This window comes from Oryctolagus cuniculus, chromosome 5 (assembly GCF_051225735.1).
Source record: "Oryctolagus cuniculus isolate XC-2025 breed Fujian yellow rabbit chromosome 5, ASM5122573v1, whole genome shotgun sequence".
Lineage (NCBI taxonomy): Eukaryota > Metazoa > Chordata > Mammalia > Lagomorpha > Leporidae > Oryctolagus > Oryctolagus cuniculus.
The window spans coordinates 170,038,688-170,062,747 of NC_142871.1; the positions used below are offsets into that span (position 1 = coordinate 170,038,688).

Sequence of the window (24,060 nt, forward strand, 5' to 3'; positions counted from 1 at the left end):
CCTTGCTTTGCCAGAGCACAGCCACCTCAGGAGCTGAGAGGGTTGCAAAGGCGCGACTCGAACGGATGCTGGGGCGAGGGGTGAGGAGCAGGAAACAGATCACCGGGCTCTTGGGGACTTGTCTAAGCATCAAAGCAGCTTGTAAGCACCAAGAAAGTTTCCGGCGCGTGGAGTCGGAAAACAGGTGAAAATCAAACGTCCGTCACGGCTCCAGGAGCTCTTGGTTGAGACGGGGAGACCAGCTTAGAAATGACAAAAGGGGCAAGCACAAAAATGGGGGCTCCGCTGCAGGAAGCCAAGCGGCTGAGAGCAGGGGCCGACGCTAACGCTCCCCGCTGGGAGCTGCAGGGCACAGCCTCAGCCACCGTGCGGCTCCGGACCGCAGAGGGGACGACGCGGGGACGCCCAGGCGCTCCCACGTTCGCGGACTTGTCTGCTCGGCAGGGTCTCCGGATGGAAACCCGGAGTTAGTTCCCTCCGCCGCCCGGCTGCACAGACCTTCTGGAGGAAGTCTGGGTGTGAGGTGCGGCGCCTGTGCGGAGGAAGAAACCCTTTCGACGGCGGCGGCGGCGGCCCCACCTGACGCGCGCGCCGCGGGGAGAAGACCTGCGAGGGACCCGAGGAGTGCCGGCAGTCCCGCCGCTGTGATGGCCGAGTGGTTAAGGCGTTGGACTCGAAATCCAATGGGGTCTCCCCGCGCAGGTTCGAATCCTGCTCACAGCGTTAGCGTTTTCTGTCCTGTTTTCGCTGAGCTTCGTCCGTCCGAGCCGCGCGCTGGACTCCGTAGGGCGCAGCTCCTAACTCAGTTTTCCGGGAAGCCGCGAGCTCGGGAGCTCCAGCCCCTCGTCCAGCCCCGTTCGCCGCCATTTCGCCTGCTCTGAGCAGCCAAGCAGGTGTTAAGCCGGTTGTATATGTGCTGCTGGCTGACTGCCTGGTCCTCAAAACGTATAGTCCTTTTACTGAATTCCTCTTCCCTCTTTTTTTTTTTTTTTTAATTTGAGTGGTTTTACCGGCATCACTGAATTGTAACACCGTTCTACAACAAGTTTCTCTGTAGTGGGCGGTGAGTTTTTTACTCCTTTTGGTACGAGAAGAGAAACAGTATGACGTGTGCCTCCAGAAATGGATTTCAATGCACTTTTTTTGCAACATCTAAATTGCTCGGCCGTCCATATACATCATCAGTGTCCAGTGTAAGTGAGGAAAAAAAATAAAGTCGGCTGCAAGCAGATGACTGGACAGGAAAAACGTAATGAGGAGCGCAAGACTACACACGCGCGCGAATGAACGCTGCTCCGAAGGAAAGACGTCCCAGGACAGAGCGACGTCTCAGACACGCACGCGGTCGTTCTCCAAACACTCACGTCGGGGAATGCGCCGCACACTCGCCGGCCGCAGGCTAAGCCGCGCTGTCGTCAGATGAGCGCGGGTTGGGGTTCTCCTCCCCGTCTACGTCAAGAGCACAGCGCTTCGCCTGGCCGGGCCCGGCCGTGCAGGAAAGAAAGCGTTAATGTTCAGGCGGGCCCTGCGGGCGCGGGCCCTGCGGGCGCGGGCCAGTGGCGCAATGGATAACGCGTCTGACTACGGATCAGAAGATTCCAGGTTCGACTCCTGGCTGGCTCGGCGAGCCTAACCTTTTCCGGGCGCTTTTACCGAACTCACGTCGACACGAGGCTGCAAATCCTTCAAGAGCCCTCCAGAGGTGATCCAAGTGGGAAAAGGGGCTTCGGAAACGTAATTTTCCCTCTACCGGCTCTGCCGGGCCTTGCCGTGAGACGTTCTTGCAAACCAAGCAGCTGGGAGGGACTCGGGACAAGATCCTGCCCGCGGTCTTCACACTCGCAAGTCGGCCTCGGCGGGCCTCTCCTGCCGCCTGCTTGCGCGACGCGGGCCCGGGACGCGGCCGCCCTCCGAGCGGACCCCTCAGAAGGAGCCCCGGGAGGGGATGCGGCGCCCCCTCCGCGGGGAAAGCCCCGTCGGGCGGCGGGAGACTCCTCGGGCTGGACCCGGGGCCGCGCCGCGAGGGTGCGCCGCGGCGGAGGCGGCGCGGGTTCCCGAGCGCGCCCGGGGCGCCCCGGTCGGACAGCTGGGCCTTCCGCGGAGCGGGCGACTGGCTCCGAGGAGGAAGGCCGCGCGGACGCCCCGGAAGCCGACTGGGCCCGGCGGTCGCCGCGCGGGACGCCCGCCTCTCTCCCACGCCCCTCCGCTCAGGTTCTTGGATAAACTTCCCAGCGCGTGTATGTCACTTCTATTTAAAAATAAATAAATAAAAGCGATACAAAAGGGGGTTGTCCTGTCCTTTGGTAGAGAGGAAAGTGTGAAAGTCGGTTTTGGGACACTGGCCCCGAGGAAGCCAAAATAACGGACCCTGGCCCGTACGGGGATCGAACCCGCGACCTTGGCGTTATTAGCACCACGCTCTAACCAACTGAGCTAACCGGCCTGCCGCTGTAAGGCCACTTTTAATTAAAGTACAAAAAAAGTTTCTGGTGTCCTTACGTCTCAATAAAGATTAAAGGAAATTCTTTTTTCCCTCATTCTCTTCAAAAAAGGCCTTCACGCCATTTCCGCAGACGCCAAGCTGCGGGCGCGGCACGCGTCCTGGGGCCGCACCGGACAGGCGGTGAGTTCTTGGCGAACTTTTCTGCGGACCGGCGCCCGCCGCGTGCCGCCGCGTGCCGAGCACCGCAGCGTCCTAGCGGCTGAGGAGAAAGCCGCGAAGACGGGCGCCGGCGCGGACTGGAGCTTCCCCCGGGGGCGGTCGCCGGGGGCGCGCTCAGGACGCGCCGAGAGCGCGCTCAGGGGCCCGGCGCCTCCCGCTCTCGCCGCGGGCCCAGGGAGGCCCCGGGACCGCGCCCGCGCGGCAGCACGACCGCCGGCCCCACGGCCCGCCTCGGGCCCGCCGCGACACGAGCTGCCGCGACTCGGCCGTGACGGCTGCAGCACCGCGCGGGGTAAGTAAGCGCGACACACCCAAGGCCGCACGTTTTCCCTCCGGAGTGAACGTGCGTGCACGCAGACACGCGGGATTTGAAATCCCGGCGACGAGAGGCTGGGCGCGAGGGCCGGCGGTCGGCGCAGGCAGCGGGCGGAACAGTGAGTAGCTCTAGATCGACGACGGGAGAGGCTGAGGGCCTGGCGTGGTCGGTGTGTGTGTGCTGAATATTGCACTGCACCCTATAAAATAGACGGATATTTCATATCAATCCGGAGTTCTTTTCAAGAAAAAAAAAAAGACAAAGGCAGGACTGGGAGAGCTCCCTGACGCTGGAATCCCTGGGCGCTTCCGAGGACCCCGGAGCCTCTGGCTTCCTCCTCTCCCACGCAGGGGCCATCGTCACTTCCAGAACGAGCTGGGGCAGGTTTTGTCTCCTTGGTCTTCCCTGCGCTGCTGGGTTGTTAGGCCAAGAAGTCGCTCACCCGTGAGGACAGGATTAAAAACCGATTAAGACAACAAAAAGGCGAACCTCCCTGGGTCTCGGCTTTTGATCAGCAACCGAGTTCTTTTTTATCTTCCCCAAAGTATCCTGTGTGTAATCAAACAGACCTTTCGTGTTTCCAGCCCATGTTACAGGCAACGACAAGGTCGACGAACTGAGCAAAAAGCGGTCACTGACTGCCGAAACCCGGGATCGAACCAGGGACCTTTAGATCTTCAGTCTAACGCTCTCCCAACTGAGCTATTTCGGCTGCCTCTGAAGTGCTCCCAACCTATGTTACAGGCAACAACACCGCGGAACAGCTGCCACAAAGGTCAGTCTGTGTTTCACGAACACTACCGAGGTCGACGAACTGAGCAAAAAGCAGTCATCGGCTGCCGAAACCCGGGATCGAACCAGGGACCTTTAGATCTTCAGTCTAACGCTCTCCCAACTGAGCTATTTCGGCTGCCCGTGGAGTCACGCCTTGGTATGTCACTGTCAAATAGTTTTCTCTTGACTTTCTAGTCTCTTCTTGGGATGTCTCGTTTCAGAAAAGGCAAGACGACACGTGTGGTTCTGAGGATATAAATTGGGTGGGCACAGGGGCTTGCTGAGCCAGAGCGTCCTGGTGCAGTGGAACACTTGGTGGAGTGCAGCACAACGCCGTAGGGACACCAGGCACCTCTGATTCATTGTTCTCTGTTCAACAGTATAGGTTCCATCAAGTACAAAAATCTCAGTGTGCAACTTGGAGAATTTTACAAGTTCCTGTCCCAAAGTTACTCACTGCTCCCAACTCTCGCATCCTGTGCACCTTAATTTCATGTATTTTGGGTGAAATACAGATTGCAATCTTATGTGACTGGCTTCTCCCACTCAATACTGTCTTTGAAATTCATCTCTCTCTCTCTGTCTCTCTCTCAGCTGCAAGGGCCTCTTCTTGCCTTTCATTAACTTGCATTTTATAGATATATAACGATTTATGGATTCATTCTAATGTCGATAGGAATTTGAATTGTTTCCAGTTTGGAGTTATTATAAAAAGCACTGTTCTGAACTTTCTTGCACACAGCTTTAAGTGACCCATAAGGGCTCATTTATCCTATAGACAGACAGATGTCATTTTAAGTCATAGGAAGTATGCACAAAGTACTTCCAAAACTTTGTGAAAAAGGTGAAATTAAGATATAGTTTTAATTTTATGCAAAAAATGAAAACTCATGCATATAAAAGGTCTTCAAATTTTATGAAAATATTTATTAAAAATACATGCATGACTTTCAAAATTTTTGACACAAAAATAAACTTATATTTTAATGCCATTTTCCATGAACTTTTTGAAGTGTCCTCATAGGCTTAACTTCATTAACTTTATCAGATGCTGCTAAACAGTTTTCCAGAAATGAATGCCATTTTACACAACTAACAACAAAATATGAGGCTTCTGGTTGCTTCACAGTCCAGCCAACACTTGGGGTGGTCAGTCATTTTAATGTTAACCATTTGGCCCAGGATGTAGTGATAGTCCTTTGTGATTTTAACTTGCTTGTTTTGATGGATAATCATATTTTATATTTTTCCATATTTTTATTTAAAAATTGAGTTGATTGCCTATCTTTTTGATTTGTAGGGGCTTGTTACACATGGATGAATACAACTTTCTTGTCAGGTGTATGTGTAGGTATTTGCAGGATATTTGCAGAAGGTACTGCAAATTCCTTCTCCCAGTTTGTGGAATGCCACTGGTTCTCCAAACTTTGTATTTTGAGGTTTTGAATATTAATGAAATCAAGTTTATCAATATTTATGGTTAGTGCATTTTCCATGCTGTTTCAGAAACACTTGCCTAAACCAAGGTCTTTAAGCTATTCTCCTGTTTTTTCTTCCAGAAGCTCTATTGTTTTACTTTAAACCATAATTTCTATATTCTGGCTTAATTTATGTATGGTGTGAGATAGGGATCTACTTCACTTTTTCACGTATGGTTTCGAAGGACCAAGCATTACTTATTGAAAAAAAATCAGTCCTTTCCCCAGAGAGGTGCAATGTGTCCTTTGCTATAAAGTGAAATGGTGTGCTGTTGTGTCTGTTCTGACTCAACTTTGCCCTCTGGACTACGTGTCTGGAGCATACCATTCTGTTTTCATTTCTGTAATGCTAAAGTAATAATAACAGGCCTTTAGTATTGCTCCTACTCTCCAGATTGCCTTAGCTGTTCTGGATTTTCAAGTGTTATTGTCACCTCCTGGTTGTAGGGAGCAGCTTCTCCTGGTCCACAGACTTGTTGCTCAATATCGAAATAGAGAGAAAGATCTGAAAGAGGGTGCCAGAGGGAAAGCAAGTTTAATTGTGACACATGACAGAAGCTCCCCACGTGGAGAGGGGCCCCAGAGCTGGGAATCTGCTGACCCCTGCGGGGCTGGTCTCTTCCCTTGTATTTTTCTCCTCCTCCCTTTCCTGCCCCTCACCTAGTTCATGCAGTAGGGGTCCTGTGTGCATCTGCTCCCCTGCCTCTGTCCAGGAACAGGGGAGGGGTCGGTAGTTGGACCCCTGCCAAGCACACACACACACACACACACATCTCTCTCTGTGCAGGAAGGCTCAGTGCTTGGTTAATGTTTCCCACACGCTTGCCTTAGGTGCTGTATGCTCCTCTTTTTTCCTTTGCTCTATTCTAAATTGTGTTTCTTACTTTTTGTTCTTCCCCAGAGGGGTGGACTTTTCCTGGAATTTGCCCAAAGTCCACTCTTTTTTTTTCTTTAATCCTGCTCAGGGGCCCTCTTTCCCTATATTATTATTTTAATATAAATTTCAGAAGCAATGATCAGTCTCCCACTGCTCCCCACTCCCAACACACACAGAGTCACACACACAAAACAAAACCTACTAATTGCTTATTACATGGAAACTGTAGTTAGGTTTGGGAAGCACTGATAAAATAGTAAGAATGACTCTTCATGGCCCAGAATCTTGGTAGATTCCTTCTTCATTTAGGTCTCTTTAATTTCTGTCTACAATGTTCAGTGTTTTAAAGATGTAACTGCTCTATTTTTAATATTTGTGAATGTTATTTCTTTCTAAATCTCATTTATAATTATTGTTAGTGTGAAGATATGCCATTGACTTTTGTATAGCCACTTAGTACTGCTCATTGTTGACAACTGGAATTTTTATGTATAAAATGTCACATGTGCTCTTTCTTTTTTTCTTCATAGTCTTTACAACTTTTCTTTATCTTACCTTGTAACACTGTTTAGAACCTCAGCACAATGTGAACAGTGGTTGTGATATAGTGGGTAACCCTATTCCTAGTCTCAGAGGACAAAGATTTCATGTTCTCACTATGAGTGAAAGGTTAGCTGTAGGGTTCATTCCTGGATGCTCTTCATTAGCTTAAAGATATGTGTTATTCCTAGCTTGTATGAATTGTACTTATGAGTGAGTTTGAACCTAAAATTATTTTTCTGTGTCTGTTGAGATGTGCATATAATTTTTCTCCCTTAATATTTAGTATAGCAAACTATATAATTTTTATATGTCAAACCAACCTTATTTATGGACTATGTTCCATGTGGTCATGACTGGATTCCATTGGCTAATATATTGTTTGGAATTTCCCACCCACCTTCCTCAGGGTTATTGACCTGTAGATTTCTAGTTCTGCAATGTCCCAGTCGGGTTTTGAGATCAGCAGCGTGCTTTATTAAATAAGTTGGAAATTCTCTCTTTTTATCCATTAGAGTTAGTACATGATTTGTATTACTTATTTCTTAAATATTTGGAAGAATTCACCAGTGAAGTTAAATGGGCCTAAAGTCTTCTTTGTAGGAGCATTTCAAATTAGAGACAAGATTTTCTCTTTCTTCTGTGTCTATTATGGAAAATAGAGTTTTTCATACATTTCAACTAAATTGTTAACTTCATTGGCACAAAAGTGTTAATAATGACATCTGTTTCATCTTGATATTGGTAATTTATGTTCTCTTCATTTTTAATCATTTTGCTAATGATTTATTGCTTCTATGAATCTTTACAAAGAACTTCCTTTTACTTTCTTAGGGTTAGTTAGCTATTCTTTAATCTAGCTTATTGAGGTAGACACTTAAATATTTGACTTGCAACCTCTTTCTAACACATACATTTAAAGATGTGATGTTTCCTCTCAGCATTCTACCAATTTTAATATATCATAACTTTATCATTCAATTCCATATATTTCCTACATTACATTTCATTGCTTTTCTGATCCAAAAGTTACTTTGAATGTGTTTACTGCTGAATTCCAAATTATTTTGAGACTTCCTGGATACTATTTTTCCATTGGTTTATAACTAAATTCTAATATGGTACAAGAGAATATCCTTGGAGTTCTCTGAAACTTGATTTATGACTCAATGCATGGTCCGTTATAGAATGTGTTCCACACGCGTTGCTTTACATGCACCCCTGTGTGTTGTTCTAGATGCATCCAGGCTGGCTAATCACAGTATTTAAATCTTCGCATCACCAACTCCAGTGTGTCCTTGTCCCCGGAGCTCTATGAACGTCTTGAGTTTGTGACGCATCCAACACAGATGTTTTTCTCTGGCTCTGGAAGTCCATTTGGGGTGTAGTTCTGCCTCTCGGATGTTTTGAGTTTTTTAGTCTCCAATCTGGCATATTTTCAAATCCGGCAAATGTCCTGAGAGCGAGACCAGTTCTATGTGTGACAAAGAGGATTTCTCCAGCAGGATTTTGTGTTTCACACACAGCAAGAGGGTGGAAGATTTTATCCTGGATAGAGAAGCCTTTGGTTAAACTCCACAGGTGCCCATGTGTAGTCTCCAAATCTGTCAGCTGTGTCATCAGGAACACTTGGCTCGTTTGGGATCCTCTGTCATGTCAGCTCTTTACCTACCCAAATCCTTTCTAGTTTCTCTTTTCTGCAACAGTCCTTCTATGCGAGCCAAGCCAGTCTCAGTATGTTACAAAACAAAACAGACAGCCTAGCAGTCGCCAGGCTCACCACCGAGTCTCCATTCTCTGGAATCCCATTCAGCAGCCATCATTGTTTCCACTGTCCATCGGTCCAGCTACTCAGAAACTGCAAAGTAAAAGGACTTTGAGGTCTTAAGAATTGCGGTTCAGGAGACACAGGCTCAGCCAGCTCTATAGGAGGTGGGAAAAGTGACAGCTTGCATTCTGAGGCACAGGGGCCACACGACGGATAGAAGAGAAGGAAAGAACATGTAAACAGGTGGACACGTGGCCATAAAACAGGAATCTGACAAGCTTTTGATACACACCTTGAGCCTCTGGGCACAATGTAATCATCTGGTCATTTTGGTCATTACAGATATCTGAGGGACAGAGGGTAACCAAAGTTTGTATTTCAGGCAACAGCATAATACTTGCTTCCTTAGGGCCTCCTGGGCTCCACTTTGGTAAAAATTTTTAAATTTGTTTTCATGTATTCAAAAGATAGGGAGGGGGGAGAGAGAGAGAGAGAGAGATCTTCTATCTCCTTTTTTTAAGTTCACTCCTTAAAATCTTGTTTCCTTATGGCCTCCAAACTATTTTTACAAAATTTGTTATTTGTTCTCATATATTTGAAAGGCTGAAACACACACACACACACACACACACACAGAGATGTTCCATCTGTTGGTTCACTCCCCAAGTGTCCACAAAAACCAGGGCTAGGCTAGAACAAAGCAGAGCCCAGAACTCAACCCAGCTTTGCACTGTGTTGGTAGGGACCCAAGTGCTTGAGTGATCACCTGCTGCCTCCCAGTGCGTTAGTAGGAAGCTGGACTCAGGACTTGGAGCTGAGCACTCCTTCCTTCAGAGGGGTGAGGGTGTCTTAACCGCTGTGCCAAACCCCTACTGCAAATCTACTCTTAAACTACTCTTTCAATGCTGCTTTCACCATGGTTTTCCTTTTATTTTCACACTATAAAACTCCAATATGTTTATAAATATGATTTTTAAAAGATATTTATTTATACGAGCTGGCACTGTGGCGCAGTAGGTTAATCCTCCTGTGGTGCTGGCATCCCGTACGGGTGCTGGTTCTAGTCCTGGCTGCTCCTCTTCTGATCTGGCTCTCTGCTATGGCCTGGGAAAGCAGTAGAAAATGGCCCAAGTCCTTGGGTCCATGCACCCGTGTGGGAGACCCAGGAAAGGCTCCTGGCTCCTGGCTTTGGAGTGGCCCAGCTCCAGCTATGGTGGCCATTTGGGGAGTGAACCAGCGGACTTTCTTTCTGTCTCTCTCACTGTCTGTAACTCTACTTCTCAAATAAATAAAATCTTTTTAAAAATTTATTTATTTGAAAGGCAGAGTTAGAGAGAGAGAGATCTTTCATCTACTTGGTTCACTCCCCAAGTGGCCCCAGTGGCCAGAGCTGGGCCAAACTGAAGCCAAGCGCCTGGAACTCCATCCAAGTCTCTCATGTATGGCAGGGACCCAAGCACTTGGGCCATCTTCTGATGCTTTCTCAGGCACATTAGCAGGGAGCTGGATCAGAAATGGAGCAGTGTGTACTCCAACCAATGCCTATGTAGGTTGCTGGCATTGCAGGCGATGGCTTAACTGGGTATGCCACAATGCTGGCCCTAAAATATGATTTTGTAATTCTAGTTCATATAGTATCCTTTCTTATATTGGGAATTTCAGAATTCTATATCCTGCATAATTTTACTCAAATGTAACAGGTAAGCTCAAATTTCATAACAAGAATTTAATTTGTGAACTTGTCTTAAAAGAATGAAGGGGTATCCATGTTAACCACAGAAGTCTCTGTCTTTGTTAAGGAAGATTTCAGATACTGGATTACTCAGTGTATATATTAATCCTAATAAAATCAGTGCCTATGCTGTTTTACACAGAAAAAAGTGCTATCATTACTATTTGAAAACAAAAATGGACTAATTCCTTTGCAGTTATAAAATGAGTGTCTCCTGTCTGCAGCTTGGAATGTCTTGTGAAATGGTGTATAGACATTGATTACCATTTTTGTTCATGAGATTTTTTTCATTATTCAGGATGCTCAGTTAATGAGGTTTTAGGGAATACAATCTAAATATTTGTAATCATTCTTTTCTTTAATTCTGTATCTGCTACATTCTCCTGGTTAGAGCTTAAGATTTCACTGATAGATTTTGGTTCTTTCATGCTTGGTCTTCTTAGTAACCTTGAGAAATGAATTTAGGAGGGAACTTATAATTTGGTTGACTAAATTTAATCTAAACAATGCCTAATAATTAGGATCTGAAACAGGCCTCCATGCCATTTGAAATAATACAAATATTAATTTGACTGCAAGAAGATGGCCTCTGTAAGAAATGGAGGGCAAATGGGGCTGGCGCTGTGGTGCAGTGGGTTAAAGCCCTGGCCTGAAGGCTGGCATCCCATATGGGTGCCAGTTCTAGTCCTGGCTGCTCCTCTTCCAATCCAGCTCTCTGCTGTGGCCTGGGATAGCAGTAGAAGATGGCCCAAGTCCTTGGGCTCCTGCACCCGTGTGGGAGAGGAAGCTCCTAGCTTCGGATCGGCACAGCTCTGGCCGTTGAGGCCATCTGGGGAGTGAACCAGCGGATGGAAGACCTCTCTCTCTCGCTCTCTCTCTCTCTCTCTCTGCCTCTTCTCTCTCTGTGTAACTCTGACTTTCAAATAAATAAAATCAACCTTAAAAAAAAAAAATGGAGGGCAGGAAAGGGGGCGGAGATGATGAAGACAAGACTAATGTCCATGATGGAAGTATCAGCTGTAGCAAAAATTAAGGACTGGGCATATGTGTTAACTTAAGAATATAAACTTGTTGTCAGCAAATTGTCTATGATATAATGTAAGCACACTAGCAAAAATAGTGATTATTTGTGAGAGAAGTTCTGACCACAGGGAGGATTGGCAGGAGCAAGAGATTTTTGAAATTTTCTTCCTGTATTATTCAGAATATTTATGTTAAGTATCCATTATTTGGAAATTTGAAGGAATAACAATTTAACATACGCTATATCAAAAATGCATGAGATACTTGAAATCAATAAGCCCCACCTCCCCTACAATGTAGGACTGTTTGGTTACTGATAAGATCAACTACAAAGCTTTCCTTTTTTCCTGAACCTGCTTCCAGCCAAACACAGAACTTTCCTCCTTAGCTCCTTGTCATCTTCGCATTCTTCATGAATGATTGAGATTAGAACTGTTTGCCTCTGTGCTTGGGTGTCTAAGGCCACCTCACCATTCATTGATTGCCTGGAAGATCCCTTAGGATGCTGCATGCGGCCGTCTCACAACTATGATTTATTATAGCAAAAGCATACACAGAAAATTCAGGTACACAGGGCCAGGGCTACCGCAGACCAGGCGTTAAGTCCCACACAATGAGCTCAGCTCCCAGTTGGAAGGTGAGACAGCACGTTGGGAACATCCCCAGGGAAGTTCCTTAGTGACTCAGAGCCAGGATAGAAGTGGGGCTGATCATGTGGACTTGCTGTGCCGGGCACAGACCCAAACCCTACACCCAGAGAGAAAGCAGGCGCTCAGCAGAAGTCACGTGGTTTACACCAACCGTTTAGGCAGCGTGAGAAAAGGTGAGGCTTCCCCAGGTCTACACTGCAGGGCACCCGCCAAGGCAAGGCTTGCAGGCTAGTGTAAGGAGAGCAATCCCAGGCTTGCTACATTCAGTTTTCTGCAATCCCTAAGAAATCAGCCAGACACAGAGATAAACACTTCTCACTCAAGGAGACGAAACCTCCCCCAGGGCAAACTGATCCAAAATGTAAACAACCTTGCAGCCACCTCTGACCCCTGACCCCCAGTGCTCTCCCAACTGCCTAACTCCAAAAACGGTGTTGGGTTCCATGATTCACTAGAAGGAACTCACCAAGAGCTGTCATCCTCTGTAGCTTGCTATAGGGGACAGCTACACATGAAAATGAGCTGAAAGAAAAAATTGTTCCAAATATGAAGCTAGGATGTGTTACCATTTTGTGTCGGTGCAACAGGCACCAAGCATTGCCAACTAGGACGCTCACAGAAGCTTCTGCACAGTGTTTCCACATGGGCTTGGTTATTGATTGGTTACCATGTGTTTGGGCTCCATGCCTAGCTGACTGATACAGTGTCAAAGCCACCACTTAAATCCATGGCCGGTTCTGTTTGTTAGGTAGCAAGTCAGATATGAGCTTATGTGTGTGTGACAAAGGCCTAAAGAGAAGACATCTAGGTCCAGCATATGCATCTCAAAGTCATCCCAGTAACGTTTCAGCGGCAGCCCAGTATTTGCATCCTGCCCTGCTCCTTCTACCAGATAACCTGCCTGGTGGGGGTCCCGCCCCTTCTGCCTGATAACCTTCCAGATGCAGCCCAGTATCTGCATTTCAAATAGCCTGCTCTGAATCCTGATCCTCCAGGGGGTCTTGCTCACCCTTCCTCTAACCTAGGGCGGTGCCAGCTAGGCTTCCTCCTGTCTGATAACTTCAGGGGGAAAACTCAGATAGGGGTTTCTAGTATTTATACCCATGAAGTCTTTTGTTTCAGGAGGAGATGTGTGAAGACAAAGACCCATCTCCTTAAAAACCCCCCGGCCTCAACCGGACTGCATGCTCAGCCCTCTGCCTCTCTGCTCAGCCGCCCGCCTGGCCTGGCCAGGTGTATTCCACTCAACCATGTAACCTCGCTCTTCCCCCAGTCCGAGCGACTGGGCACTCTCTCTCAGGTTCTGTCTGGAGAGGTGCCCATCTGTTCTTACGCATGTCCCTTCCCTAATAAACCTTGCTATTTTACTTTCTACTACTCTCTGTCTCACACTTGAATTCTTTCTTGCGCGAAGATAAGAACCCTGCCATTCACTGGTAACATGCTAATGTGACCATAGGCCATAAGGAAAGACTACTGCTAGGCCTGGCATAGGTCCTCTCCTGGTCACTGAGAGCACAGGCCCAGTTCTTCACTCCCAGGAAGGCAGATCCTCCTTAGATGCTCACTAGAACAGTATCTGGCAAACAGAACTTAAATAATCATGTTTTTCCAAGAAACTAAAAACAGAAACCATTATGAGGGGAACTGGGTAAGGGATAGGAAAAACAGGGAACTTTTTACACAAAAATATTTTAACTGTGAAAGAAAGGGGAGAATTGTCACAATCAAATGTAGTGCTGCATCAACTCAACAAGAGTAAAGCAAGCCAGGAGATTAGGAAGAAAGGGGTCTTATGTGAGATTGCCAGATAGGAACTATCACAGAAGGCTGCAAGAATTGCGACCTCACCTCACCCCTGAGGCCACCACACCCCTAAGAGACAGCGTGTGGCAGCCAAGCCCCAGCTCTGCCCACCAGGAAGCCCTTGAAAAACCAGAGACAGACAAAAGAACTGGTTGGAATCAGTTAAGTCCAAGATGGCACCTAATCTAACCTCAAGGAGACCTAAGCCCTTATCACACCCTCATACTACGGGGTGGGGAAAGCATCGGAAGATGGCCCAAGTGCTTGGGTCCCGGCCACCCCTATAGGAGACCTGGATGGAGTTTCAGGCTCTCAACTTCAGCCTGGCCCAGCCCTGGCCATTGCAGCCATTTGGGAAGTCAACTAGTGGATGGAATCTCTCTCTCTCTGTAACTCTGCCTCTCCAATAAATAAATAAATCTTTAAAACATAATAATACATTAGCATGGTAAAAATCACTCCTGTTGTGGTGGAATGAGAAGGCCATGCCAAGATGGCTGCTGGCAACGGAAACTGCCTGGCAACAGGCTGTGATTGGTTGGGGCATAGACCACCCCTTGACAGGATTGGCTGCCTTGGCTATTTAAGCTGCTGTAGCAACTGAAATAAACAAGTCTGCCGGCTGCTCGCCTCTGGCCCGCCTTCACCCTGCTCCCGGGGTCTGTGCCTCTTGCACCCACGGAGCTCCTCCTCTCAGAACGAATCCACCTCAACACCTCTTCAAGAGCATGATTTTACAGTTGCCATGGTAACCTACAGAAGTGGATCCCTAATTCCTGGAAGTTGTCGCCTCTTTCCCAGGAATAAGGTGAATATTCTGCCCGATGTTAGCATACATTTGCCAAATCGCTTAAAACAGCTGAAACAGCGCTCAGGGCTGCTGTGTCTTTGGAGTAAAGCCTATTCTTTGCCACTTTCTTCAGTAAAACCCTCTTGTGTTCCCACTGCTGGCTCCCCTTGGTTTTTCTCTCTCCCCAAAGCCTGGGACCTGCCTGAGGCCACGATGGCCCACAGGGCCCCATAGCTATGTGGTATCACTTCTACAAAAAGAATTTCTGCAGGGACACCTGCCTAGCCAACCGTTTTCATCCTCAGACTAACATCACCCTGGGTCTTAATCGCTGTGGCCAAAGATCACTGTTCCAAATTATGTCATAATCCTTCTCTTTTGTGCCTTTAAACACTCCCCTAAGGGCTGGTGTGGTGGAGTAGCGGGTAAAGTCTCCACCCATCCCATATGGGCTCCAGCAGGCTTCTGGCAGGGAAAGCAGCTGAGGACGGCCCAAGTGCTTGGGGGCCTTCCCACGCCGGCCTGGGTCACACAGGTTCTCCTGGGTCTCGGTTTGCAGGCAGCAGCTCCTGGGATCTCTCAGCCTCCACAGCTGTGTGAGCCAATCCCCACAATAAAGCAGCTCTTACCCATCTACACGTGGGCTCCGGTTCTGTTTGTGCGGAGAACCCTCTAATACAGAACGCTATCACCACGGGACAGAAAAGCTGCAGGCAGGAAGCAGCAGGGAGAGAAACAGAGTCCAGGAGAGAAGGAAGCTCCTGAGACCAAACACCACGCAGGCGGGACCGGTGAAAGCGAGCTACGCGGAGTCGCCATCTCAGACGCCACTGTCAGGATGAAGTAATTCTCCAAACAAGACTGCTCATTTTCCGATGAAAGTAGGCAGAAAAGCCTGTCAGAGACGTTTGGCTCCTGGGGGAGAACTGGCGTCCTTGCACACCGGGCGGAGGGGGGACTCGGAGGACGCCGCAGATGCAGGTGAGCGCACCTGTGGTCCGCAGCGCTCCCTGGGAGCAGCTCCGATCCCGCCGGCCTGTGGATCCCGGTGCGGCTGCACGAATCGCGGAAGAGGGACCCCCGTCTCAGCCCGCAAGGAACTGAAGAGCGGGTTAGCCAAAGGAGGGGGGCGGTTGAGGAGGGGGCTCCTTTGAGGCCGTACAACCTCCACTGTGAGGTCACCCGCTGGAGGAGAAACGGGTGTGGGCGCGAGAGGTGAATTCAATTCCCTTGCCGAGTGTGAAATCGACCCGGCGTCCTCCTTAATTCTAGCAATTCTCAGTGGTCTCGCCGTGGAAAAGATGACCGGCTTTCCAAGAAGGAGGGAAAAATGCATCCGCTGGTAGCGGCCTGAGAGAGGGAAGGGAAGAAAACATGCTCCAGGTGAGGCTCGAACTCACAACCTCGGCATCACCCGCACATATACTGCTGTATAAGTACCGCGCGCTAACCGATTGCGCCACTGGAGCATGCTTTCCCCGCGCCCGCCGCGCGCATCCTACGGAGCCGAGTCGCAGCGCGCGCCTCTCCCGGCCGCAAAGCGGATGCGGCCCGGCGCGCGCGCGGAGCTGCCGGTCCCCGGGAGACGGAACGCAGGGGGCGAGCGGCGAGCCGGGACCCCTCTTCCCTCCGGAAGAACCTAGCGACCAGCCCGCTCCTCGAAGCCCTCTCGAGCTTGCCTGAAGCCCCTCTTCGCCATCCTCGGGAACGGGTCCTCCCCGCACCCACAGCCTCGCCGTGCAGCCCGCGCGCCCCCCGCGGCACCTGCCTACGAGTGTGCCCGCGCTCCGTATTCAGAGGCCGGATCTGCCCGCCTGCCTGCCTGCTTGCAGGTTTTGGTCTGGGGAAGCTGCCGCGATCTGGTTCGTGGACACAGATTCTGGCCTCTGCGGAACGAAAGGCTCCTGTGTGGGGAAGCAGCCTTTTGCAGAAAGGGCAGCCAGCGGGTTCCTCCGGGCTCCCCTGCACTGGTGCCTGAGCCCCCGCGCCTCGGGAGACGCCCAGACCTCTGGAAAGCACCCAGCCGCGGTGGCGAGGTGCAGCGTGGCCACCCGAGTGCTGTGCCTCGGAGCGTTTGCGGTCCTCCACAGCGCCTGTGGAATCTCAGGGATTCGGCCATGGTGATGTTAACAGGTGCGACCTTCAGGGAGGAGGCTCACAGAGCTGCGCCCTTCTGCCCTCACGGGCGCTGAACCTGCTGCCTGGATCTGGAGCTCTGAACGTGTTTCTGCTCTCCGTCCATCGCCAGTCTCACATTTTGTCGTGGTGAAGTGGGGGAGCTGGGATTTAATGGGATCCAAGTGCTGGCCTTCTACTTAAGCATTCTAAGTACAGACAGTATGCGGTGCCCAAGAAGCGTGAAGTCTGTTCAAAGGTGCGATAGCAAACACTCTCACGTGGGCATGGCTGAGGAGGGGAGTGGACCTGGACCAGGAAGGGAGAAGCCCCGGGGAAGGGAGCTGTTTGGCTGACAGGTGGATGGACAGGATGGGGGGGTGGTTCTACCTCCTGGCCCTAATCTAGCTACCTGCCTTATCCCACATCACAGCAGCCCAGTGGATGCAGCAAGCCGACACAAGGTGTGACACTGCCCTCAACAAGACTGTCCCAGACCAGGTCGGGAGAGGAGCCAGTGGGCGGAACGACTGGAGACGACTCCTATGTCACTGGGTGTTTGGGTATTACACTACTCTCATCAAGGAGGGCTGGCCAGACACGGGATAGGCCTGGTGCGCCTGAAGTGATGGCCACGGAGACAGGAGATGGAAGCCGCGTGGCTAAAAATGACCGTCTCCTGACCCAGGAGCCTTTTCCTTCCTCTCCTCAGGCCTATGGGTGGTGACCAGCAGCTGTCAATAGCCCTAGGGTGCACCGCCGTCCCTCCCTAGTCCCTACCCACACCTTAAATAACAGCTTCACTAAGTCCTCCTGAAATCATGCGGAGTTGAAGGAGCCACCAGTTAACTCCTGAGATTCGTGTCATCAGCAGCGAGTGGAAGCTGTGTTGAGGGAAGACATAACGTTATGTCTTGGATGTGTGAATGAAGCCCTGAAAATAAAGGATTTGTGGCTTTTCAGGAGGTCTCTGTGAGGACAGAGAAGTCCTATTATGGAGACCGCAAGGATCCTCAAGTTCTTGACTTGAAAAGATGACCCCGAAGGGCCAAGGCTCGAGGCTGTCACTGTTCGGTTCCAGAAAGAATCAGATACAGGTCTGCATTCCAGAAAAGTGCGAAGGCATCTAACAACCTGAGACAATTGCTATTTACCTTTAGGTGTATTTCCTGTCCATGAATCTTAAAACCACGTGAATAAAGTGAAAACCCTGCACCAGTGTTTTAAACATGTCAGGCCTGCTCTCAAGTCATCTTGGAATCCAAGGTTTCCAATCACAATGAACACTTCTCTCCTGCTTGATATTTTTAGAATGTGGTTCTCAACCCTAGAGAAACTTGGACTTTGAGAACTGCTCATGAGTATGAGCTTAGCACTCCCCAGGGGTTGATTTTATGCTTTAAGGTAGGAATCAGTGATTCCTAAAGCCCTTCTTGGATTCTCATCATCACAGATACTATCTCCAAAGCTATAGAAATAAATTTTTAAAAAAGTCTGGACTCCTCATGAGAAAAGGTTAAAGTCATAACACATTTGAAAAGGTCATGCAAAGGATGAACAGTTAAAATCACAAATCTAAAAGGAAGTTTCCCAGAACTGACACATCTCCAGGTTCTGTCCCTGTATGCATCCTCAGATACAGCACCCAATGTTCAGGGGGAAGCTGACAGCAACTGCTAGTACCCGCCAGCCTGGAGGGTGTGGGTTTGGGGAAAGTGGAAAAGTAGCCCGGGAAAGTCGCAGAATGTCTCATTCACCCCCAGCACTGAGCGGTGCTTTCCACAGGGTGGAACTGCCGAGCCTCACTATTTAGACATTGTCTCTGTGGGGCACAGTTAGTCCTGGAGGAAGAACTACCAGGATGAACCATCTTCAACAACCAGCCAAGGCTTGGCAGAACACAAGGAAAGAGGAGAATAATGAGAAAACATGGATCAGTTGGGGCCCAGTGTTGTGCTCTAGCAGGTCCCATATGGGTGCCAATTAAAGTCCTGGCTGCTCCACTTCCAATCCAGCTTGCTGCTAATGTACCTGGGAAAGCAGTGGAAGATGACCCAAGTGCTTTGGTCCCTGAAACTTTGTGGGAGACTCAGATGAAGCTCCTGGCTCCTGGCTTCAGTTTGGCCCAGCCCTGGCTATTGTGGCCATTTGGGGAGTGACCCAGCTGATATAAGACCTCTTTGTCTCTGTCTCTCCCATTGTCCCTCTTTCTGTGTTACTCCATCTTTCAAATAAAGAAATAAATCTTTAAAAAGACAGCATGGATGAGTTACCAGAAAGATCCCCACACAGCCCCCTCTCAACACTGAGAACTCTCAACACTGAGAACAGCCCCCTACAGCCCCCTCTCAACACTGAGAAGTCAACATCCTACAGGAGGCCATGCACAGGCCAGGGGTCTCCAGAGAAACAGAGGAGCAGGACAAAAACAGATAGATAAGAGGAGGTATATTCTCGGGACGGTGTAGAGACCTTGGGAGCCAGAGTCTAACAATCCGCACTCAGCAAAGGGGAGACCCCAGACAGCCAGGGGTGTCGTCCAGGCTGCCTCGAAGTCCCAGGGGGAATCCCAAGGCCCAAGAAGCAGCATAGGCTTGAATGTGCATGAAGCATCCTTGCTGAAATAACCTTTGTCCCCGAGTAGCCCCCCCTGCATTTTCCTTACTGCAGTTTACTGCTCCTAAATGCCCAAACCTCCTTCCTCTGTCTTGCCACTGTCTATTTATCCCTCTCTTCCAGATGTTATATCAGTTCTCAGGCCTACTCAGTTTCTTGAGTTCTCACTTCCTGTTTTTGAGAGACACCTATCTACACATTAAAATAGAAATATTCACATCAGAGGTGGCTGTTCTGCCTAGCAGTTAAGACACCCACTGAGATATCGCTTTCCATATTGGAGGGCCTGGGTTCAAGCCCCAGCTCCGCTCCCAATTCTAGCTCCTTGCTGATGCTCACCCAGGGAGGCAGCAGTGATGGCTCACGAAGCTGGGATCCTGGAGGACCTGCATGGAGCTGCTGGCTCCTGGTTCTGGCTGGTCCTGCCCCAGCCAACAGGGAGACACACACTCTGCCTCTCCCTCTCAAATAATACATGAGTAAATTATAAAATACATAAAATGTTTCAGAAATATTCACATCAAACAAGATGTGCATACATTTTCTCTCGTTAATCTGTCTTTTGTCAGTTTAAGTTGCAAGACAATACTCATTAAACCCGAGAGAGTAAAGATACAAGTTTTTCTCTGCAGGAAAAACAACACAATTGAGTGAAAAATGGAGCTTGAAGAGCAAAGAAAAGACAGTGAGTGAGCTATACTGATGATGTTACAGTAGCAAATCAGAAACATGTGAGGGAGTTTGTCCCCCTCCCAGGAAAAGATAGAATCTGTGACAAAAAAGGAGTAGTGAACATTTCACAGAATTCAAAGGAAAAAGGCAAAGATGTTAGACTTCAATGAAAGGTAACGGAGATCTAAACAAAACAGGTGACCATTGTCTGAGGCAGAGAAAAAGAAACAAAGAAAAAACAAAGCCTTAATCCGCATATTTGTAAATATTCATAAGGAAAGCCACATTCCAGGAAAACGCTGAATCCAACGAAATGGATATATCATCACAGTTACCAAACTTCAGAAGAAAGCAAGTTCCCTGCAAGGAGAGCAGAGATCAGATTACGTGACTCCACTGTGAAAATAAAGACAATTTTGCTTAAATGTTAATTATTTGTTTGAAAGACAGTTACAGAGAAAGAGAGAGAGATCTTGCGTCCATCGGTTCACACCCCAGATGGCCACAGTGGGCCAAGCTGAAGCCCAGGAGCCAGGAACTCCATCCAGGTCTCCCAAATGGGTGCCAGGGCCCAAGCAGGGAGCTTGATCTGAAGCAGAAAAACTGAGACTGGAGCCAGCACTCATGGGATGCTGGAGTCGCAGCACAACGTCAGCCCCAAACACAATTTTCAAATAAACATGTGACCTTATTTTTTTTAAGATTTATTTATTTGGAAAGACAGAGTTAGAAAAAAAAAGAGAGGAGAGAGAGATATAAACAGAGATGATAGAGATAGAGAGAGATAGAGAGACAGAGAGAGATAGAGATAGGGAGAGAGAGAGAGAGAGCGAGAGCGAGCGGGCTTCCCTCCACTGGGTTATTCCCTAAATGACTGTGTAAGCATATTGTTCAAGTGCCTCCCAGGGCCTTGATGAGCAGCTGAGGGATCCGGAAGTCTGAAAAGTCGTTATCGATGGTAGATCTGCTGGTGTCTCTCTTTGGACTGAGTGACTGGCAAGAGTGCACAAATGAGAAAAGAAGCTATGATTGGCTCAGATAGGGCGAGACTCATCCCCCAGCCACAGAGAGTGTAACTGAGTGAAACATGTCTTGTTTTTAAACATGATGTCATGGACAGTACCAGTTCTAGCTGGGTAAAATCAATTGTGGGATAAGGGAGACTTGCTCTCCATGTTCCTGTGTCCATGTTTTGGTAACCTTTGGGTAGAATAAAATGTGGGCTCAGAATCTAAAACCCACACTTCATTTGACAAGAATAAATAATATAATTAACCATGTCAGATGGAAAACAATTGAAGAATGCAGGAGACCTGGAAGAAGCTCCTAGCTTCAGATAGGGCCAGCTCTGGCTATTGCGGACTTTTAGGGAGTGGGCCCTAAATAAACCTTTTCTATGCATTCGGTTTTTTTCTCTGAAGAGTTATAAAATATCCTACTAAATGACAGAAAAAAGAACATATACCTTTTATAGGATCAGCTAGTTTTCTTAGGCCTCCATATTCCTATGAAAAGATACTAAATAATCTCCTTTATCTATTTTAAAAATTTTTAATGATTTATTTATTTATGAATTTGAAAGGCAGAGTGACAGAGATCCACAGGTTCACTCCCCAAATGCTCACAACAGCCAAGGATGGGCCAGAACAAGGCAGTAGCCCCTAATTCACCTCAGTCTCTCACTTGGGTAGCAGAGGCCCAGGAGTGTCTTCCTCTGTCTTCCCTGGAACACTACCAGGAAGCTGGCTCAGTAGAGCAGCTGGAACAGAAGGTGGTCCAAGTGCCTGGCCCTTGCCACTCATGTGGGAGACCCAGCTGGAGCTCCTGGATCAGCCTGGCCCAGTCCAAGCGATTTTGGGAGTGAACCAGCAGATTGAAAATCTCTCTCTCTCTCTCTCTCTTCCTGTAACTCTGCCTTTCAAACAAATAAGTGAATAAATCATTAAAAAAAAAAAAAAAGTGGAGTAGCAGGGACTTAGGTCAACAGTGCTATATGAGATTAGAGCATCCCAAGTAGAGACTTAAACTCCTGGGCCCCACACCAGTCCCATGTCTATGGACAAGAACTATGTCTATGGATAAGTTACTATCAGTTATCTACAAATCACAAGTTCCAGTAAAATCAGAATTAGATAACCCAGAAAGGTGCACTCTAGACCAAGCAGTTTCCATCAAAGTCCAATGTCAGATTACCAAGACAAACAAGATGGAGTGGGCACAGCATTCAGAACACCATGTTCGTATCGCATGTGGTACGTGTGGTATTGGCATACAGGATAAAACTGATTAGGTTTGTGAGCTGGAAGACCAGCCTTCGCCACAGCTGCTGTTAGCTCATGCCCCTACCTGACCCCACCTGCCTATCAGACTAATTAACCACTCCCCTCTGGAAGTGGGTTAAAGGCCTGGAGCACGGTGGACCCGGTCCTTTTTTCCCTTGGCCACTTCTTTTCCCCTCCCTGTCCTTGATCCCCTCGCTGCCCCGTGCCTTTGGGCCACTCACTCCATGCTTCCCGGCCTGCATGCTCCTCCACGCGGCTGGCCTTTGGCCTGCTCTCTGCTCGGTATGAATCCAGATTTCCTCCTCTCTTTTAGATAGAGCCCTCACTCTCCTATGCATTCCTCTCACTGAATAAAAAGTTCATAAACTCATCACGCTGACCCGGAAGAGGTGACTTCTCAGGTTATGCAGGAGCAGGTTGCTATAAAAAGTTCTGCTTTCTCAGCCTGCTCTCCTGCCGTTGGGACCTGTCTTCCGCACACACTTTACCCTGATGCCATCTGCCATCCTGGGCCACAGCCGAAGGGACCCTTCCCAGAGGCCCAACCAGTGGGGCTCCCAGATCTTGGACTGGCAGCCTCCAAGGCCGTGAGCTCCAGAAACCTCTTTCCTCTGTAGCACGTCCAATCGTGGGTGTTTTGTGAGAGCAACAGAAAATAGACTAGGACACTTCACCCACTAGCTGACAAAGGGCACGCCATGGCGCTGGGAAAAAGCGCCCTCATCTGGCCGAGGGCGGTGATGCAGCCTGGAATCCCGAGGAACGAGCCGGATTCAGACTAGAACCCCGCTCCAGGGTGAGCCCGCCCCCGCCGAGCAAAGACGTCCCGCCTCCTGGCTGCCAGGATTAGGCCGTGTGACCCAGCAACCCCTAACTCTAAGGCTCCAGAGTTTGAACAGCTGCAGAGTTTGGAGGAGACAAGTGCTGTGCTGCACCCGCAGCAGAGGTGTCGCGCAGACAGGAGCGGTGTCCGGAGGCCACGGAGCCTGCAGTCCTCGAGGACTCCCAAGAACACCTGTGTTCCAGAATCGCCAGCGACGAGAGCTGCTTCCGCCTGATTTTAGAGGAGGTCAACCCCCGGCGCCCGTCCTGGGTCTCGAGGGTGTTTCCAGAATCCCAAGCACGTCTTTGAGGAGGAGCCTATTGGGACTCTGTGGGTGTTACTAGGTTATTACTTATTTAGATAAATGTGGCGTAGGGAAAGTTCATTTTGATTTCCGACAGAGATCATCGATTTTAACAATTCGTGTAAGCCACTCAGATGGCTGTGGGCAGCTCAGTTTCAGTTGTGAGTGGATAGATTGAGGCTGCAGGAGTGGTCACTGCATGGTTAAATGGCATTTTTATAGTCTCTTTGTTGTTGTTCTGCCTCCTGCAGGATTTGCAAGCTGTGCACTCTGGTTGTGTCGCTTGGGCTGTGCTTCACCAATCATTCTGAGCTCCACACTGTGACCCTGTCTCCTGGAGCTCTTAGATACGTATGATAAAAACTACTCACTAAATCAGTACCCTTTACGTTGCAAGTAACTGAAACTCAGTACAAACGAGCTTAGCAGAAAAATGTAAATAGCCATTTGCACTAATTGATAAGAAGCTCTTATCTTAGTTTCCTGCTTTGAGAAGGTAGAGTATTGCACTGAGTGCACTGGGGATCAAATGAAACCAAGGACTAGAACTAAAAACTGCGATTTGAGGCCCAGGTGAGAATTGAACTCACGACCCCTGGTTTACGAGACCAGTGCTCTAACCCCTGAGCTACAAGGCCCTGGTGAAGCGATGTATACCTCCTTCTCCTAAATATAGTTACACATTCATTCCTGTTGTGTGAATTCTTTTTTCTCTTTGTATTGGTTTCTGGACATTTTAATGTTCCACTCTTCTCTTTCTAGAATGCTCTGTTTTAGCACTCTCTTCAACAATGTTTGTAAAACTGGGGCCCTTTGAGGCCACATCCTTCAC

The 24,060-nt window shown here is 48.7% G+C and overlaps 1 long non-coding RNA gene and 7 other non-coding genes across 20 annotated transcripts in view; 3 read left to right on the top strand and 5 right to left on the bottom strand.

Annotated features, from left to right (window-relative positions):
• Positions 1-641: 641 nt before the first annotated feature.
• On the top strand, positions 642-723 carry TRNAS-CGA (transfer RNA serine (anticodon CGA)). The gene has a single exon. It is a non-coding gene; the product is annotated as a tRNA-Ser (tRNA).
• An 827-nt stretch (positions 724-1,550) lies between these two features.
• On the top strand, positions 1,551-1,623 carry TRNAR-ACG (transfer RNA arginine (anticodon ACG)). Its single transcript has one exon. It is a non-coding gene; the product is annotated as a tRNA-Arg (tRNA).
• A 746-nt stretch (positions 1,624-2,369) lies between these two features.
• Positions 2,370-2,443, bottom strand: TRNAI-AAU (transfer RNA isoleucine (anticodon AAU)). The gene has a single exon. It is a non-coding gene; the product is annotated as a tRNA-Ile (tRNA).
• Positions 2,444-2,692: 249 nt separating this feature from the next.
• Positions 2,693-24,060, top strand: part of LOC103345140 (uncharacterized) — a 297,246-nt gene continuing 275,878 nt past the window's right edge. The window contains exons 1-4 of one of the 13 annotated variants that reach the window (XR_007915081.3): positions 2,693-2,954; positions 3,723-3,909; positions 12,943-14,434; positions 14,976-16,957. This is a non-coding gene — a long non-coding RNA (uncharacterized LOC103345140). The other 12 variants (XR_001792269.4, XR_016234420.1, XR_007915083.3 and 9 more) reach the window with 12 other exon arrangements.
• On the bottom strand, positions 3,618-3,690 carry TRNAF-GAA (transfer RNA phenylalanine (anticodon GAA)). The gene has a single exon. It is a non-coding gene; the product is annotated as a tRNA-Phe (tRNA).
• Positions 3,816-3,888, bottom strand: TRNAF-GAA (transfer RNA phenylalanine (anticodon GAA)). Its single transcript has one exon. It is a non-coding gene; the product is annotated as a tRNA-Phe (tRNA).
• Positions 15,792-15,885, bottom strand: TRNAI-UAU (transfer RNA isoleucine (anticodon UAU)). The gene is made up of 2 exons: positions 15,848-15,885; positions 15,792-15,827 (listed from the first exon to the last, which is right to left on the bottom strand). It is a non-coding gene; the product is annotated as a tRNA-Ile (tRNA).
• TRNAT-CGU (transfer RNA threonine (anticodon CGU)) lies at positions 23,794-23,866 on the bottom strand. The gene has a single exon. It is a non-coding gene; the product is annotated as a tRNA-Thr (tRNA).